We start from the raw sequence: 20176 nt of genomic DNA, 5'->3' as shown, positions 1-20176 counted from the left end.
CAGAAAAAGAGATTTTACACCCCAAGCCTGTGTGAAGCTAGCATAAACTTGATACTAAGTCCCAGAAAGAGAGTAGATAAAATAAAAGTATAGGCTAGTGTCACTCATGCGAATATACATAAAAATCCTAAACAAATTATTAGGGCATAGATTACTCATGACCAAAGTGTCTTTACCTTAGGAATATAACGTTGGCTTAAAACATGGAAACGTACCGCTGTAATTCAACACATTAACTGACTGACAGAGAGAAAAAAATCTTATGATCTCAATAAATGTACTTCTAGTGTTTGATCAAATTCGACATATATTCAAGATGAATACTCTAAGCAAACTAAGAATAAATGAATTTACTCTGATAAAGTGTATCTGCCGAAAAAGGCACATTAAACATCATGGTGAAATGTTGAAAATTTTCCATTTCTCATCAGGGCTAAGGCAAGGATGTCCACTATCACCAGTTCTATTGACCGTAATTGTAGTGGAGGGTCTGCCCGATGACATAAAATGAGAAAAGGAAATAACAGCTATAATGTTTACAATGGCAGGAACAAAACTGTTATTCTTATTCAAAGATGATATGATTTGCATGTTGAAAATTACATAAAGATAAACCTTAGGAATTAAACATACTTAGCAAGATTGCTTGAAAGAAAAAAAAAGCAATATACAAAAATTATGTCTCTCTACACTAGACCAAACAAAATATAAAATTTCCAAAAAACGTACAATTTTCAACAGCATCAAATACCTAGGAATAAATTTAACAAAAGATGTGCAAGAATTCTTTGGACAAAACTGCAAAACTTTATTGAGAGAATCTGAACAGGTACATTTCCAACACAATAACAGCCTACATGGTTACAGCTTGTCTTCAATTAAACCTGTGGATTCCCTTCACCTGTAAGATAACGTAACATTTGGATATATTAGTTAAAATTTTGTTAGATGGCACTAAAGCATACAGAGGACACTACAGTTTCAGTTTTATAACATGGACTAAAACCAGAACCCTAAGGGTGACCCTTGGCTTATATCCAGTTAAACCTCTGCAGAGACTCTGAAGGTAGACTTTCAGACACATTAACAGTATTTGCTAAACACATCACTCTTTCTAGTGGTACAGAGAAACAAGTCGACTGTTCAACTTCAGAACTCACTGAACCCAATGTTTCTGTTGCGAGGTAGTTTTAAGTGGAAAGCAACATTTTTTTTTATACTTTTGGTAAAAATCAAAACCAGTGAAACACCTAGGAAACAGAAGGAATTTTTAAAATTTCATATAAATGCGTTGACTTGAATAACATTCTGAATATAGGATATCTAAAACAGTAACATCACACTTAGAATTGCTTAAATGAAATAAAGAGAAAGGCTAGTATTGCATTTGTTTCGGCTCCGTCTGTGGAAAAGTGCAAAACTGTTTCTAGGAGCTAGCGTAAGTCACCCTTATGTGGTAGTAGGTTAACCATTTGTCCCTGTTTTCATCCATACTCCTGCTGTAATTATGAACGGTGGCTCTTTACATTCTTAAAAGCACTCCAGTTTGTATAATGTATCAAATAGTTCCACTAGTTTTAAGTCAGTACCATCAAAGGTAACATCAAATTGTGAAGGAAAATAGTACCGTTTCTCACAGCCTGGAACAAAGACAGAAAGTGGGGTGAAAAAAAGGGGGAAAAACCTGGAAAGCCATATGTACACATAGAAAGGTAAAGAGAGACAGATAACATACTCCATATCTGCTTGCGTCTTTTTCGTGTTCCTTATTAGGTATACTTGGCCTTCTGTCTACTCTCTGCAAGACTCTCTAAACTAGTGGATCTTCTACTCACAAATATTTTCTAAAAGAGCAAGCTCTTTGATTTATTGATTACTTGGATTATTTTTCCTTTTCCTAATGCTCACACTTTAAGCATTTTCTTAAGACTCTCTTTCCTTTTCCCTTAGGTCTACACTTTTTTGACCTTTGATTATTTTTTATATTGGACGCACATGTAATTTATAATCTTTTCCTTTTTTAATAGCATATGTATTGAAGGCTATGGTCTTCCCATGAGTACATTTTAACCATATTCAATAGGTTCCTGAAAGTAGCCTGAAAACTATCTTTTAATGTAAAGAGTTTGGAATGGGCAAGGAATGTAATGAAAGGTAATTTACTTCCTAAACATCAAGTGCTTCCTTTAAATTCAGAAGCTATGTAATTAATAGTTGGTAATCTGCAAAACACACACGTAAGACACACTTAACTTGATTACTCACGAAGTACTTGAGCTATGGTCTTTGCATTTCAGTCTTACCAACCTGATACCTCGGGGCGCAAAATTTTCATGCCACATGTCACATGGTTAGAGATGATTATATCATAGTGCCTGCATTTTCTTAGGAAGACTGGCTCATTAAGACTGACAGTGGACAGTGGGATAGAAAGCGTGCTAAGCATATGCATCCTGCACCCGCCTTGAGCATCACTGACTATCTGCACTTTCTCTACCTGATCAGACATAGAGACTAGAAACTAGATTGTCTCTTGAAAGTTTAGTAATTAGTCATTTGAGGCTTCATTTGGGGAAGGATTTAAAATGCAACTGTTCACATTTTTGTCCATTATATATCAATAAAAACTGGAAGGAAAAAAAGACAAAATGCAATTGTCTGTTGAGAGCCAGAGATTTCAGAATTTGACAGAATCTGAGGATGGGCATTCAGAACCCCTACAGAACAACCGTCAAACAAAGTGTGCCTTTTCTGAGTAGTGAGCAAACCTCCATTCAGAGTTTGATGATTTATGATATATAAAATCATGTATCTTTGTGTACAATGCAACAGAAACAGAGTATGCAAAAATCAGACCTGAAAATGATTTTTAAATATCTGATTTGAATTCACTATTTTTATAAGAGCAAAGATGGGTTTGGAAGTTAAAGGCCCAGAGTCACACAAATTGCGTTAGAGCTGGTACTGGAACCTACTTCAAGGCTTCAGCATATGTCATACAAACTGATGTGTGTTACAAATGCACTACGTGTATGTTAAACGCAGAACTCTACAAAAGCACATGAAAATTAACAACTGTTGGTTAAAGGACTCATACTTAAAAGTAAGAAAATATTTTCATCTTATAATTCAGTATGGCTTTAACCAAATTTGTTTCTATACCTGATAGTCCAGTAAGTCAGGCACTTAAGGTCGAAACTACATTTCAAATCATCTTTATAAGTGAACTCTGCTCTAAACGAACAGTACTGTTACCCCTGTATCATTACAAATAGAATATTGTGGAAAACAGACACCCTATAATTTGCACACTTAATGGAGAACATACCTGCTTCTGGCATTTTAAAAGGGCTCTGCCTTTGGCAGTCTCTTCCCATTAACACCAGGATCATGCTCACGCCCAGTCTCTGGCTCAGCCACTTCCCATTGATCAGCTTCCGGGACAGGCCCTTGCAAATAAAAAGTTGATCAATTTAAGAACTGAAACATGAGATACGAATAAGAGTGGATAATATTCATTCCTTCACTGTTCACGAAATAAAAGTCTTAGGCTCGTGTGGAAACAAATGTGATGCTGAAGAACCACAAGAGCATTATTTCAGGAGTCTGTTACCAGAAACTAAGAAACCAGGTGAGTTAACTGTACTATTCAGGGTTTCATTATCCTCTTCCTTTCCCAAGACTGCCCTCACACAACTTAGGTGCTCCCTTTGTACCTGTCTGTGTTATACGTGTGACTGTACTTATCAGTGATTTGTTTGGGTCTCTGACTAGACTGTGAGCTCAAGGTTGAAACCATGTCTCTCAGTTCACTCAGCATTTTACACGGAATGATTAAACACTAAGTGTTGAGGAGGGGAGAAAGACTCAAACAATACCTCAAATTGATTAACATTCTGCAAACCAACTGGTCTATCCTCTTCAAAATGTCAGTGTCATGAATGACAGAAAAACTGAAGAATTATTCCAGACGAAAGAAGACTAAATAGACATGACAACTAAATGCAATGCATGATCCTGGACTGGACTCTGGATCAAAAGCAAAATTCTATCAAGGGAAGTATAGGGACAACTGGGGAAATCTGAGTATACACTGAGAAAATTTTAATGATTGCATTTTCCTATGGTCGAATTTCCCGATTTAGGACAGTGATTAGCCAAGAGAATGACTTTTTCTTTCTTCTAAGGCTATATATATACACTAATATACTTAGGCTAAAGGGTCATAACAGTTCAAACTTTATCTAAATGACTCAGTCTTAATAATAACAAACATATCAATAAGTGTGTATGTGTGTGTATACATATACAAACACGGGGAGGGGAGAGGGAAGAGGATATGAAACCAATGTGGTAAAAATTTAACACTTGGTAAATTGAGGTGAAAATAGATGAGTTAACTGTACTATTCTTGCAACTTTTCTGTAAATTTTATGTTTTTTGGGAATATAAAGGAAAACTTAAAGTGAATACTTGACAACTACATTGTACTTGAGGAAGACAAGGGGTTCTTTTGTTTGTTTGTTTGTTTGTTTGGAAGGGGGAGGTAATTAGACTCATGTATTTATTCTTAGAGGAGGTACTGGGGATTGAACCCAGGACCTCATGCAGGCTAAGCATGCGCTGAATCACTTGAGTTATACCCTCCCCCCTACTTTGTTTTTCATAGTGCTTAAAAAACACATACCAGGACTTTCTGACTCCAGAACTGTGAGAAGTAGATGTCTGTTTATAAGCCTCCCACAAAAAAACCACTCAACATAAAATTTACCATCTTAAACATTTTTAAGTGTACACTTTAGTAAGGAGTTGTTTTTGCATCAGCAGCAGCAACTAGGAATGGACTTTACATATTTATTTTCCTGTATTACGAAACCTTTATTTTAATTGTCAATCTAAGAATAAGCCACAATAGAAGTATCGTTTCTGTATTATGCTATAGTGCAGTGAAAACAGTGAACATCAGCTATGTACAAAGTCTTAAGTCCACGCCATGAATAGGATATCAATTAAATTTAAACATAATTTTCTGAAGGAATAGCTGAATGGATGTGTAGGACTATGACAAACCTTAGACTTGTGACACCCACCCTATATGGGAGTAAACAGAAATTTAGTTTATTAAAATAAACTAAAGTTATAGGAATAAACCTAACCAAAGAGTTGATAGATTATACACAGACAACTAAAAAACACTGATTAACACAATTAAAGATGGCTTAAAGAAATGGAGAGATATCCCAAGTTCTTGGATTGGAAGAATTAATATTGTTAAAATGGACATACTACCCAAAGCAATCTACAAATATCATGGGATCCCTATCAAATTACTCAGGACGTAGAATAAACAATCACAGAAGTAGAACAAACAATCCGAAAATTTATAGAGACTCACAGGAGACCCAGAATTGCCAAAGCAATACTGAAGAAAAAGAACGAAGCTGGACGAATAACCCCCCCAAACCTCAGACAAGAATACTGGGTTACCGGAATCAAAACAACACGGTATTGGCATAAAAACAGACACGTGGATCAATGGAACAGAACAGAGAGCCCAGAAATAAACCTACACACTTATGGTCAATTAATCTTTGACAAAGGAGGCAAGAATATATAATGGAGAAAAGACGGCCTCTTCAGCTAGTGGTGTTGGGGAAGCTGGACAGCTGCATGTAAATCAACGATGTTACAAAACTCCCTCACCATGTACACAAAAATAAACTCAGAATGGCTTAAAGACTTAAACATAAGACAAAACACTATAAACCTCCTAGAAGAAAACATACACAAAACATTCTCAGACATAAATCATAGCAATGTTCTCCTAGGAGAATCAACCCAGGCAACAACAACAAAAAAGGAAATATAAAGAAATGGGATCGAACGAAACATATAAGCTTTTGCACAGCAAAGGAAATTTATGGAATAGAAAAAATATGTGCAAACAATGTGACTGACAAGAACTTAATTTCCAGAATATATAAAGAGCCCATACAACTCAATAACAAAAAAACCCAAACAACTCAATCAAGAAATGGGCAGAAGGCCTAAACAAACATTTCTCCAATGAAGACATACAAATTGCCAATAGGTATGAGAAGAATGCTAAATGTTGCTAACGATCAGAGAAATGCAAATTAAACCACAGTGAGGTGTCATCTCACACCAGTCAACGTGATCATCATTCAAAAGTCCACAAATGATAAATACAGCAGGTGTGTAGACAAAAGGGAACCCTCCTCACCTGCTGGTGGGAAGGTAATTTGATGCAGCCACTATGGAAAACAGTATGGAAATTCCACAACAAATTAAAAATAGACTTACCCTATGATTCAGCAATCCCACTCCTGGGCATATATTCAAACGAAATTCTAATTTGGATGCACACACCCCAATGCTCATAGGAGCACTATTTACAATAGCCAAGACATGGAAGCAACCTAAATGTCCATCGACAGATGATTAGAAAAAGAAGATGTGCAATATATACAAAATGGAATACTACTCAGCGCAAAAAACTGAAATAATGTCATATGCAGCAACATACGTGGCCCTGGAGAATGTCATTCCAAGTGAAGTAAGCCAGAAAGGGACAGAGAAATATCATATGATATCACTGATATGTGGAATCTAAAAAAATGACATAAATGAGCTTATTTACAAAACAGAAACAGAGAGACATAGCAAATAAACAAATGGTTACCATGGGGAAAGGCGAGGTGGAGGGATATACTGGCAGTTTTGGATTTGCAGATAGTAACTACTATATATAAATAAAACAGATAAACAAGGTCCTACTATACAGCACAGGGAACTATGTTCAATGCTTTTTAATAGACTATAATGAAAAAATGTGAAAACTTATACACATAACTGAATCACTATGCTTTACACCAGAATTTAACACAACATCACAAATCGATTACACTTCAGTTAAAATGAAATACTAACGCTATATTTAGGTCCAAAGGTCCTGTATGCAACATTCCACAAAAGAAACCCATGTAGAAAAGAGTACCAAAATTAATAGCAAAATTATTTATTAATAACAGCAAATATAGTGTCTAGCAGTGAGCATAAAGGAAATGGGGTAGAAAGAAATGAATCTACATAGTTGTCTGTTACATTCTAGAATCCTTTAACAGTGGCCTGATTTATACAAATGTTTTGTTTCAAAATACTACATATCCAGGAAAAATAATTTATCTCATGCTGATTGGATAATTCAACTTTGGATTTTTCTAACCATAGAAGGATTTAACCACCTTTTAAAAGGTGGATTAAGATCATATAAAACCAGCTACTTGTATGCAAGTATCCTAAATTATCTAGCCTTTATCAAACTTACCATTTAACAATATCAATTAAAGAAACAGTGACCATCATTCATGATTCATTTCTGATGTCTGTATCCAACTCCATTGAACCATCTGCTCCTGGGCCAAAACTGATCTCAATTATAGTACCATCATCTGACTTTTAAGCAGAATCATTCACCTTTATTTACGATAAAATAGGTGGCAGGAAGACACAAAGTTTAGTATGAAATACAAATTTTGTATTCAATATTCAACTGCTCTCTGATAAACAAGATCCGTGTGCCTCAATTTTCTCATTTATTAAGGGGCGGGAAATTTATTCTAGTGAAGGATTGTCCTAAGCTGCAAACTACATGCTCTTCACTTTTCCAGTCAATTCTCAGGTAGTGTTTGAGATCCCTTTCTGCTGTTTCCTTTCCTTCTGTTATTGGCATCTCAACATGCATGAGACATACAAGTACACACACACACATACACACACCTAAACACACCCACCCACAAGAGGCATTCCTCTCCTTTCCCTTCACCTTCCACTGCAGATGCTCCTTCATCCTTTTTCTCTTCACCAGGTCTAATGTCTTGACTTGTAGTTGGTGGCTCCCATTCTTGAGGTTGCTTATCACTGTGGGCCTACACATATGTGTGTGTAAATTAAAAAGTTTAGTTACTAACACATGCCAACAACATAAATATACACAATACAGAGATATATTTGACTATCAGTAAATCAAAACATATTTCTCCAATACTATTGGGTATAATTTTTCTTTATAAACTTACTTTTCCCACGGTGATGCTACTCCAAGGAAAGTTACTAGCACTTTAGAAGCTATTTTAATGTATGTTGGGGAGGATGTGTGTGATTGGTTGTTAATAGGCTTGAGAAGGAAGTCATCAGGGAATGACTGTATCCCAGGGAATATAACAGTATCCATCCAGGCAACACCAGAACGTCATCCTCCTGGATCAACGTTCTGTATCACACAGAAGACTTTTCAAGGTATATCTGTATTGGTTCCTCAACTTTTCACAAAAATTAATTTCTACAAAAAAAAATCAACTGTTTTATTTATTTATTTGTGGATGTAATGCGGATTGTACCCAGGATGTTGTACATGTTAAGCACACACTTTACCACTGAGCTATACCACTCCCCCCTGAAAAAAAAATCAATTGTTAAAACACTTACAACCACAGGCTCAACTGGATTGACACATGCTTGATCATAACTTCTTTTCCTAAGTCTGTATGTTGACTTTACTCTCCGAAAGATATTTCCCACTGAAAATAAAACATTGTGCTTTGGAAAATGCATTTAAGAGGATAATTATATCTGAACACTTCCATGGCCAAATGGTGATGCACACTAATTTTTGAATTTTGAAAATAAGTCTCAGGTAATTTAATTGTGTGTGCTTTCCAATCACACCACATCTGGCAACTTGCAAAAGCAATTGTTTATGTCATGCCCAAGCTGACAGAAGAATCACCGTAAGACACATGGGAAAAGACAAGAAAACATTTCTGAAAGGGTTGGGTTTCACAACGTGATTCACCATCATGGAGATATTTAAGAAAATACCACTACAGAAAATGGCCATTATCAAGATGTCAAAAGACAAGAGTGTTGGGGAGGATGTGGAAAAAAGGAAACCCTTGCCCACTGTTGCTGGGAAAGTAAACTGCTGCAGCCACTGTGGAAGCAGTACAGGTGCCTCAAACAACTACAAATAGAACTACCACAATGACTTAGCAATTCCACTCCTGAGTATCTATTGAAAAGAAAGAAAAACACTAATTCAAGAAGATACGTGCACCCCAATGTTCATACTAGCACTACTTACAACTGCCAAGATATAGAAGTAACCTAAATGTATATCAACAGACAAAGAGATAAAGAATATGTGAGGATAGATAGATAGATAGATACACATACACACATACATACAATGGAATACTACTCAGACATGAAAAAGAATGAAATTTTGCCATCTGCAACAGCATAAATGGGCTTGCAGCATATTATGCTAAGTGACATAAGTTAAACAAAGAATGGTAAATATTGCATGATGCTGCTTATATGTGGAATCTAAAAAATACAACTAGGGAATATAGCAAAAAAAAGCAGTTTCACAGATATAGAGAAAACCTAGTGACTACTACTGGGGAGAAGGAGGAGAAGAGGGGTAATATCCGAGCGGACGTGTGAGAGCTACAAATTATTAGGTATAAAATAAGCTACAAAGACATATTGTACAACACAAGGAATATATCCAATATTCTGTAATAATTATAAATAGATGGTAACTTTAAAAATGTGAATCACTGTATTGTACACCTGTAACTTAGCTAATATTGTGCGTCACCTATGCTTAAATTAAAAGAAAAAGAAATTACCACTAGAGAATTAATGCTTCAGTAACTACAATTTTTGGCACACTCTCATTTATTAAGCCCTTTCTAGGTCCCCCTCAATGAGGTTTTATTGCAACACAAAGCCACACTTGTTCGTTTACAAACTGTCTACGGCTATTGTTGAACGAAAACGGCAGCTTTGAGTGGTGGTAGTTAAAAAAAGTCTGTGTAGCACTCTCCTCCCTGGCACTCTGCTCAGCACACTACAAATCTCAGGTCACAATCAACACCCCACTTCGGTCCGTTTCTAGGCCTTTCCACTACCGTCACATTGCCCCTTACGCCCTACCCGGGGCCCCACTGCCGACTTCGCATTCTCTACTCTGTCGTAAGATTCGGGGCTTCCAGGACACAGATTCCACAAATAATGCCGCCAAGACTTGCCCCATATTAACCCAACTCCCTGCCCTCCACCTCCCACTGTCCCCCTTTTCCTGCCGACACCTCGAGAGCCATGGCCACCCAGACACCTGTGAGAATGACGACAACCTTGAGGACCCTTCTCCTCCAAGGCCACAGATTGCACCGCCCGAAGCCCGCTGGCTCCCGCTCACACGCACGCACACTTAAACTCCCGGCAGGACGGATCTGTGGACCTACCAGGAGATCGCAGCCGAGTAGAAACAACCCAGACGGTGAGACGCGATGTGCACAGCTCCGCACCCAGAACGCGTCGCACACGCTGCACGCCGAGGGCCGATGGAAAGGCGGGCAGCCCCGGGCATGCGCACTGTGTCTTGCCTCAGCCGCGTGAGCTGACTTCCCCGCCTTCTAGGGGACCCCACCGAGATTCCTGAATCTGTGCTCTGTGGCACTTCTGGTGCCTTCAGGGCTCAGATATGCAAATAATGCCCCCAAGAGTCACCCCTCCCCTGCCCACCGTCCTCCCTTGTCCCAAGCCCACCATGAAGACCAGGCCTGTGGTGGCTGCCAGCAGAATGCCTGCTAAAACAGAAATGGCAATATACTCAATAGGATTTACACAACACCGAGAGTCATAACCTATTATTCAAAATGCCCAGCGTGTGACTAAAAATTACCGAGAATACTCAAAAACCTAAAAAAAGAACAACCATATGACCTAGCAATTCCACTCGTAGATATATATCCAAAAGAAAAAAAAAACACTAACTCAAAAAGATACATACACCGCAATGTCAAGAGCAGCAGTATTTACAACTGCCAAGATATAGAAGCAACCTAACTGTCCATCAACAAAGAGATAAAGAAGTGGTATATATATGTATATACAATGCAATACTTCTCAGCCATAAAAAGGCGTGAAATTTTGCCACTTGCAATGACTTGGCTGGGCTTGCAGCATTATTATGCTAAGTGAAATTAGTTAAACAGAGAAAGACACATACTGTACGATATTGCTTATATGTGTAATCTGAAAAATGCAACCAGTGAATATAACTAAAAAGAAGCAGATTCACAGATATAGAGAACAAACTACTGATTACTTGGGAGAAGGAAGGGAGGAGGGTTAAGATAGTGGGGGAGGAGTAAGAACTACAAACCATTAGGCATAAAATAAACTACAAGAATATATTCTACAAAATGAGGAATAAAGCCAATGTCCTATATTAACTATAAACAGACTATAACCTTTAACAATGTGGAAGGGATAGACGGGATTTCAAAATTGGAGAATAGATAAACAAGATTATACTGTATAGCACAGGGAAATATACACAAAATCTTATGGTAGCTCACAGAGAAAAAAATGTAACAATGAATATATGTATGTTCATGTATAACTGAAAAATTGTGCTGAACACTGGAATTTGACACAACATTGTAAAATGATTATAAATCAATAAAAAATGTTTAAAAAAAATAAAAATGCGGATCAATATATTGTACACCTGTAACTCACCTAATATCGTACACCAACAGTACTTAATTTAAAAGAAAAAGAAATTACCACTATAGAATTAAAACTTGAGTAACTACCATTTTTGGCACACTGTCATTTATTAAGTGCTTTCTCGGACCCCTCGATGAAGTTTTATTGGAACACAAAACCACACTTGTTAGTTTACAAACTGTCTACGCTTATGTTTGCACTAAAACGACAGGGTTTAATGGTGACAATAACAACTCTGTGTAGCACTCGCCTCCCTGGCACTCTGCTCAGCACACTACAAATCTCAGGACACAGTCAAAACCCCACATTGTTTACAAACTATGTATGGCTATTTTTGCACTAAAACAGCAGGATTGAGTCACAGCGATAAAAAATGTGTTTAGCACTCTCCTCCCTGGTACTCTGCCAGATTCACAATTTGTGGGTCCACAAATCTGAAGACACAGTCAAAACCTAAAAGCGCTCTGGTTTATAGGCCTTTCTTTTACTGTCACCTCGCCCCCCTGCCCGGGGCCCCAATGTCCACTCCAGATTCTCTTCTCTGTCAGCATTTTGAAGGCCTCAAGGACACAGATACCACATATAATGCCCCCAAGTCTTACACCATCTTCACCCGACCCCCTGCCCTCTGTCTCCCACTGTCCTCCTTTCACCGCCACCACCTCGATAGCTGAGGCTGCCGTGCCACCGGTGAGAAAGACAACGACCTCGAGGACCATCCTCCTCAGAAGCCAAATATCGCCCTACCCACCCCCCAATCCTGAATCCACACAAAGCCTGCTGGCTCCCCCTCGTACTCATGCATACTTGAACTCCCCGCAGGATGGATCTGTGGACCTACCAGGTGATGCAGCCGAGAAGAAACAGCCCAGATGGTGAGACGTGATGTACACAAATCAGCACCTAGAACGCGTTGCACACACTGCACACCAAAGGACGATGGGAAGGCATGCAGCCCCAGGCATGCGCACTGTGTCTTGCCTCAGCTGCATGGGCTGGTTTCCCTGCTTCTATGGGGACCCCACCGAGATTCCAGGATCTGTGCTCTATGGGCAGTTCCTGGTGCCTCCAAGACATGGATATGCGAATAACGCCCCCAAGAGTCACCCCTCCCCTCCATCGCCCACCTTTCTCCCTTGTCCCAATCCCACCATGGAGACCATGGCTGTGGTGGATGCCAGTAGAATGCCTGCTAAAATAGAAATGGCAATATATTCCATAGGAACTGCATAAGACTGAGAATCTTGTAACCTAACATTTACAATGCCCAGCATATGATTAAACATTAGTCAGAATACTCAAAAAGATAAAAGTAGAACTACCACATGACCTAGCAATTCCACTCCTCCGTATATATCCAAAAGAAACAAAACACTAATTCAAAAAGATACACGAACCCCAATGTTCATAGAAGCACTATTTACAATTGCAGAGAAATAGAAGCAACCTAAGTGTCCACCAACAGATGACTGGATAAAGAAGATATATATATAATGGATAGATAGACAGACAGACAGATACACACATAAATAATAATTTAGCCATTTGCAGCAACATGGATGGACTTGGAGGGGATTATGTGAAGTGAAATAAGTCAAACTGGGACAAATAATGTACAATATCACTTATGTGTGGAAGCCAAAAAAATAGAGAATAGAACAAAAAATAGAACCAGATATAGAGAACAAACTAGTGGTTACCAGTGGTAGGTAGAGCAAAATAGAAGTGGGAGAGTAGGAGGAACAAACTATTGGTTGTAAGATAGGCTCAAGGATGTACAACATGGGGAATGAGAGCCAATATTTTATAATAACTGTAAGTGGAAAGTAACCTTTAAAATTGTATTTAAAATTAAAGTAAAAATACTCAAACCTACAGCCAGCATAGTACTCAACGGTGAAAAACTCAAAAATTTCCCATTAAAATCTGGGACAATACAAGGCTGCCCACTATCACGACTCCTATTCAACATAGTCTTGGAAGTCCTAGCCACAGCAATCAGGCAAGAGAGAGAAATAAAAGGGATCCAAACTGGAAAAGAAGAGGTAAAAGTGTCACTATATACAGATGACTTGATTCTATATATAGAAAACCTTAAAAGGTCCACACAAAAACTACTGGAACTAATCAAACAATTCAGTAAGCTAGCAGGTTACAAGATTAACGTATAAAAATCAGTTGCATTTCTTTACAATAACGATGAATCAACAGGAAAAGAAAGTAAAGAAATAATACCCTTTAAAATAGCACCCAAAGTAAAAAATACCTAGGAATACATCTCTAACCAAGGAGGTGAAAGACTTATACATGGAGAACTATAAAACATTGCTTAAGGAAATTAAAGAAGACTTTAAAAAATGGAAAGATAGCCCATGTCCCTGGATTGGAAGAATTAATACTGTTAAAATGGTCATATTGCCCAAGGCAATCTAAAGATTTAATGCAATACCTATCAAATTACCCTGGATGTATATCACAGATCTAGAACAAATCATAATAAAATGTATATGGAACCACAAAAGACCTAGAATTGCAAAAGCATTACTGAAGAAAAAGAAAGAGGCTGGAGGAATAACTCTCCCAGACTTCAGACAATACTATAGAGCTACAGTCATCAAGACAACATGCTATTGGTACAGAAACAGTCATATGGACCAATGGAACAGAATAGAGAGCCCAGAAATGAACCCACAATCTTTTGGTCAACTAATCTTCGACAAAGGAGGCGAGAGTATACTATGGAATAAAGATAGTCTCCAGCAAATGGTGTTGGGAAAACTGGAGAGCAGCATGTCAATCAATGAAAGTAGAAAACCCCCTTACAGTACACACAAAACTAAATTCAAAATGGATCAAAGACTTAAACATAAGACAAGATACAATAAACTTCCTAGAAGAAAACCTAGGCAAAACATTACCTCACATATATCTCAAAAATGTTCTCCTAGGGCAGTCTACTCAAGCAATAGAAATAAAAGCTAGAATAAATAAATGGGACCTAATGAAACTTACAAGCTTCTGCTTAGCAAAGGAAACCATAAGCAAAACAAAATGACAACCTACGGAATTGGAGAAAATTTTTCCAAAAGATGAAGTTGACAGAGGCTTGATATCAGAATATATAAGCAGCTCATACAACTTAATAAGAAAAAACAAACAACCCAATCCAAAAATGGGCAGAAGACCTAAACAAGCAATTCTCCAATGAAGAAATAAAAAAGATCAATAGGCACATGAAAAAATGCTCAATATCACTAATTATCAGAGAAATGAAAATCAAAAATACAATGAGGGATCACCTCACACCAGCCAGAATGGCCATCATTCAAAAATCCACAAGGACAAATGCTAGAGAGGCTGTGGAGAAACGGGAACCCTCCTACACTGCTGGTGGGAATACAGTTTGGTGCAGCCACTGTGGAAAACAGTATGGAGATTCCCCAAAAGACTAGGAATAGACTTCCCATATGACCCAGAAATCCCACTCCTGGGCATATATCCAGAAGGAACCCTGCTTGAAAAAGACACCTGCACCCCAATGTTCATAGCAGCACTATTTACAATAGCCAAGAGATGGAAACAAACTAAATGTCCATTAACAGATGACTGGATAAAGAAGAATTGGTATATTTATACAATGGAATACTATTCAGCCACAAAAACCGATAACAACACCATTTGCAGCAACATGGATGTTCCGGGAGAATGTCATTCTAAGTGAAGTAAGCCAGAAAGAGAAAGAAAAATACTATATTACATCGCTTATATGTGGAATCTAAAAAAAAAACAAAGAACATAAATACAAAACAGAAACAGACTCATAGACATAGATAGAAACTTGAGGTTGCCAAAGGGTGGGAGGTGGGAAGGAATCAACTGGGAGTTCAAAATTTGTGAATACTGACAGGCACATGTAGAATAGATAAACAAGATTATACGGTATAGCACAGGGAAATATATACAAGATCTTGTGGTAGCTCACAGCAAAAAAAATGTAACAATGACTATATGTACGTTTATGTATAACTGAAAAATTATGCTCTACACTGGAAATTGATACAGCATTGTAAAATGACTATAACTCAAGCAAAAAACGTTAAAAGAAATGTTGAGACACTTCCTCCTTGCCTACATGATTTCTGATAAGAATTCTGCAGTCAACTGAATCCTTGTTCTCTTGTAAGTAATGCACCTTTTTTCTCTCTGCTTTCAAGATTTTTTTTTTTTTTTGTCTTCAATTTCCAGCAGTTTCATTCTAATATGGCCAGGCATGGATTTCTCGGGGTCTAACCTGTTTGGTGTTTGCTGAGCTTCCTGAATCGGTAGGTTTATGTCTTTTGCCAAATTTGTGTAGTTTTCAGCAATTATTACTTGAAAAATTTTATTTTTAATTTCCATATTCTTTCATTTTTCCTGGGTTTCTGAAGGAAAATTATATATGTTTTGTTTAAAAATTATACATCTTTTGGTATTTTCCCACAGGCCCTTGAGACGTAGTTCATTTTTCTCTCAATCAATTGTTTTCCTGAATTGTTCAGATTGAATAATTTCTATTGTTCTGTCTCCAAGTTCACTTTCTCATCTCCATTCTGCTATTAAACTCATGCAGTGAGATTTTTATTTGGTTATCATATTTTCACCTTCTAAAATTTCCATTTCTTTCTTGAAATATAAGCTCTCTCTCTATGTGTTTTGGTGTTAAGTATTTCTGTTTTTACATTTGTTTCAAACATGAGCATGATTGCTTTGTTGAAGTATTTGTACAGTAGCTGCTTTGAGGATGTTGTCAGATAATCCCAGCATTTCATTCTTTTCTGCATTGATTTTCTTTCCCATGTGAGCTTAGATTTCCCTGTTGTTTTCATAGTCTGAGTATTTTTACTTTAATTTTAAATAGAATATTAGAGGTCACTTTCCACTTACAGGTATTACAAAATATTGGCTCTTATTCCCCATGTTGTACATCCTGGAGCATATCTTACATCCAACAGAGTGTTCCTCCTACTGTCTGACTTCTATTTTGCCCCTCCTACCACTGGTAAACACTAGTTTGTTCTCTATATCTGGTTCTAGTATTTGGTTATATTCACTGGTTTATGTTTTAGCTTCTACACATAAGTGATATTGTCCGGAATTTTCCCTGTTAGACTTATTACATTTCGCATAATCACCTCCAAGTTCATCCACGTTGCTGCAAATGGCAAAATTTTGTCCTGTTTTAAGGCTGAGTAACATTCCATTCTTTATGTATGTATATAGATCTATCTATGTCTATCTGTATAGACACTATATATATATAAAATAGCTTCTTTATCCAGTCATCTGTTGGTGGACATTTAGGTTGCTTTTATTGCTGTGCAATTGTAAATAGTGCTGCTACGAACATTGGGCTGCATGTATCTTTTTGAATTAGTGTTTTTGTTTCTTTTGGATATATACGGAGGAGTGGAATTGCTAGCTCATGTGGTAGTTCAGTTTTTAGCTTTTTGAGTATTCTGAGTAATTTTTAATCATATACTGGACACTGTGAATGTTAGGTTAGGAGATTCTTGATCTTGTGTAAATCCTATGGAGTATATTGCCAATTCTATTTCAGAAGGGATTCTACTGGCAGCCACCACAGCCATCAATTTCATGGTGCGGCTGGGACAAGGGAGGACGGTGGGCGGTGGAGGGGAGGGGTGACTCTTGGGGGCGTTAATTGCATATCTGAGCCCTGGAGGCATCAGGGATCAGCCTGGGAGGCGGGGAAACCGGCCAATGCGGCACAGGAGAGACACACGGCGCATGCTCGTTACTCCTCACCTCCCATCGCCCCTCGTCATGTAGCGTGTGCAGCGCATTCTGGGTGCCGAACTGTGCACCTCGCGTCTCACTGTCTGGCCTGTTTCTACTCGGCTGCGATCAGCTGGTAGGTCCACAGGTCTGTCCTGCCGGGATTTAAGTGCTCATTCGTGTAAGGGGAGCTAGCGGGCTTTGTGCGGATCGGGGTGGCGGCAGGTAGTGGTGCGATCTGTGGACTATGAAGCGGTGGGTCCTCTTGGTCGTTGTTCTCACAGGTGTGGCGACAACCATTGCTGTCTTGGTGGCAGACATGGGACAAGGAAAGATGGTGCGTGGTTGAGGGGTGGAGGTTAGATGAAGATGGGTTGACTCTTGGGGGTGTTATTTGTGTTATCTGAGCCCTAGAGGAACCAGGAACTGTCCACAGAGCAGAGATCCGGGTATCTCGGTGGGGTCCCATGGGGGATGGGGAAACTGGCCCACGTGGCTCAGGCAGGACACAGTGCGCATGCCCAGAGCTGCACACCTTCCCATCTGCCCTCAGTGTGCAGTGTCTGCAACGTGTTCTGGGTGCCAAGCTGTTTGCATCACGTCTCACTGTCTGGGGTGTTTCTTCTCGGCTGGGATCAGCTGGTAGGTCCACAAATCCATGCTGCCGGGAGTTTAAGTGTGCGTGCATCAGAGGGGGAGCCAGCGGGCTTCGGACGGTGCAATCTGTGGCCTTGGAGGAGAAGGGTCCTCAAGGTCGTTGTCCTTACACAGGTGTCATGTTGGTCATGGCTCTCAAGGTGGCGGCTGGAATAGGGGGACAGTGGGCGGTGGAGGGTAGGGAGTCGGATGAAGATGGGGTGATTCTTGAGGGCATTATTTGACGTATCTGGGTCCCAGAGGTCCGAAAACTGCCGACACAGCAGAGAATCCGAAGTAGGCAGTGGGGCCCTGGGCAGGGGGCAGTGGGCAAGCTGCCAGTAAAGAAAGGCCTAGAAATGGACCGATGTTTGGTTTTGATTGTGTCCTGAGATTAGCAGTGCCCTGAGCAGAGTACCAGGGAGGAGAGTGATACACAGAGTTTTTACTACCACCACTCAACGCTGTCGTTTTAGTACAAAAATAGCCATAGACAGTTTGTAAACGAACAAGTGTGGCTTTGTGTTCCAATAAAACTTCATTGAGGGGAACCGAGAAAGCACTAAATAAATGAGTGTGCCAAAAATGGCAGTTACTCAAGTATTAACTCTCTAGTGGTAATTTCTTTTTCCTTTAAATTAAGTATAGTTGATGTACGATATTAGGTGAGTTACAGGTGTACAATATAGTCATCCACATTTTTAAAGGTTTTAGTCTGTTTATAGTTATTATGGAATATTGGCTATGTTTGCCATGTTGTACAATATAACCCTGTAGTTTATTTTATACCTCAAGTTTGTAGTTCTTACTCCTCCCCCAGTATATTACGCCTCCTCCCTTCCTTCTCCTAAGTAGCCAGTAGTTTGTTCACTGTATGTGTGAATCCGCTTCTTTTTTGTTATATTTACTGGTTGTATTTTTCAGATTCCACATGTAAGCGATATCATACAGTATTTGTCTTTGTATGTTTAACTTATTTCACTTAGGTCAATATGCTGCAAGCCCATCCATGTTGTTGCAAATGGCAAAATTTTCTTCTCTTTTATGGCTGAGTAGTATTCCATCGTATATATATACCACTTCTTTATCCGTTTGTTGATGGACAGTTAGGTTGCTTCCATATCTTCGCAGTTGTAAACAGTGCTGCTCTGAACATTGGGTGCATGTATCTTTCCAAGTTAGTGTGTTTTTTTTTCTTTTGGATATATGTCGACGATTGGAATTCCTAGGTCATATGGTTGTTCTTTTTTTAGGTTTTTGAGTATTCTCAGTAATTTTTAGTCACACGCTGGGCATTTTGAATAATAGGTTACGATTCTCGGTCTTGTGTAAATCCTGTAGAGTATATTGCCATTTCTATTTTAGCAGGCATTCTACTGGCAGCCACCACAGGCCTGGTCTTCATGGTGGGCTTGGGACAAGGGAGGACGGTGGGCAGGGGAGGGGAGGGGGTGACTCTTGGGGGCATTATTTGCATATCTGAGCCCTGAAGGCACCAGAAGTGCCACAGAGCACAGATTCAGGAATCTCGGTGGGGGCCCCTAGAGGGCGGGGAAACCGGCTCACGCGGCTGAGGCAAGACACAGTGCGCATGCCCGGGGCTGCCCGCCTTTCCATTGGCCCTCGGCGTGCAGCGTGTGCAACGTGTTCTGGGTGCGGAGCTGTGCGCATCGCGTCTCACCGTCTGGGTTGTTTCTACTCGGCTGCAATCTCCTGGTAGGTCCACAGATCCGTCCTGCCGGGAGTTTAAGTGTGCGTGAGTGTGATGGGGAGCTAGCAGGCTTTTCATGGATTGGGGCTGCGGGGGGTCATTGTGCGATCTGTGGCCTCTGAGGAGGAGGGTCCTTGAAGTCGTTGTCCTCACAGGTGTGGCAACAGCCATTTCTGTCCTGGTGGCAGGGCTGGGATAAGGAAAGATGGTGGGCCGTTGAGGGGTGGGGGTCAGATGAAAATGGGATGTCTCTTGGGGGTGTTATTTGTGTTATCTGAGCCCTGGAGGCACCAGGAACTGTCCACAGGCAGAGATCCGGGAATCCTGGTGGGGTCCCGTGGAGGGCGGGGAAACCGGCCCACGCAGCACAGGAGAGAGACAGTGCGCATGCTCGTTACTGCTCGCCTCCCATCGTCCCTCGTCGTGTAGCTTGTGCAGCTTGTTCTG

General features: G+C 39.5%; 1 long non-coding RNA gene across 1 annotated transcript; it reads right to left on the bottom strand.

Annotated features, from left to right (window-relative positions):
* Positions 1 to 3318: 3318 nt before the first annotated feature.
* Positions 3319 to 8569, bottom strand: LOC135320155 (uncharacterized). The gene is made up of 3 exons (XR_010379405.1): positions 8509 to 8569; positions 7847 to 7949; positions 3319 to 3449 (listed from the first exon to the last, which is right to left on the bottom strand). It is a non-coding gene; the product is annotated as an uncharacterized LOC135320155 (long non-coding RNA).
* Positions 8570 to 20176: the final 11607 nt, after the last annotated feature.

This window comes from Camelus dromedarius, chromosome X (genome assembly GCF_036321535.1).
Source record: "Camelus dromedarius isolate mCamDro1 chromosome X, mCamDro1.pat, whole genome shotgun sequence".
Taxonomy (NCBI): domain Eukaryota; kingdom Metazoa; phylum Chordata; class Mammalia; order Artiodactyla; family Camelidae; genus Camelus; species Camelus dromedarius.
The sequence above is the reverse complement of the archived record's forward strand: the minus strand, read 5'-3'. Positions and strand labels throughout refer to the sequence as shown.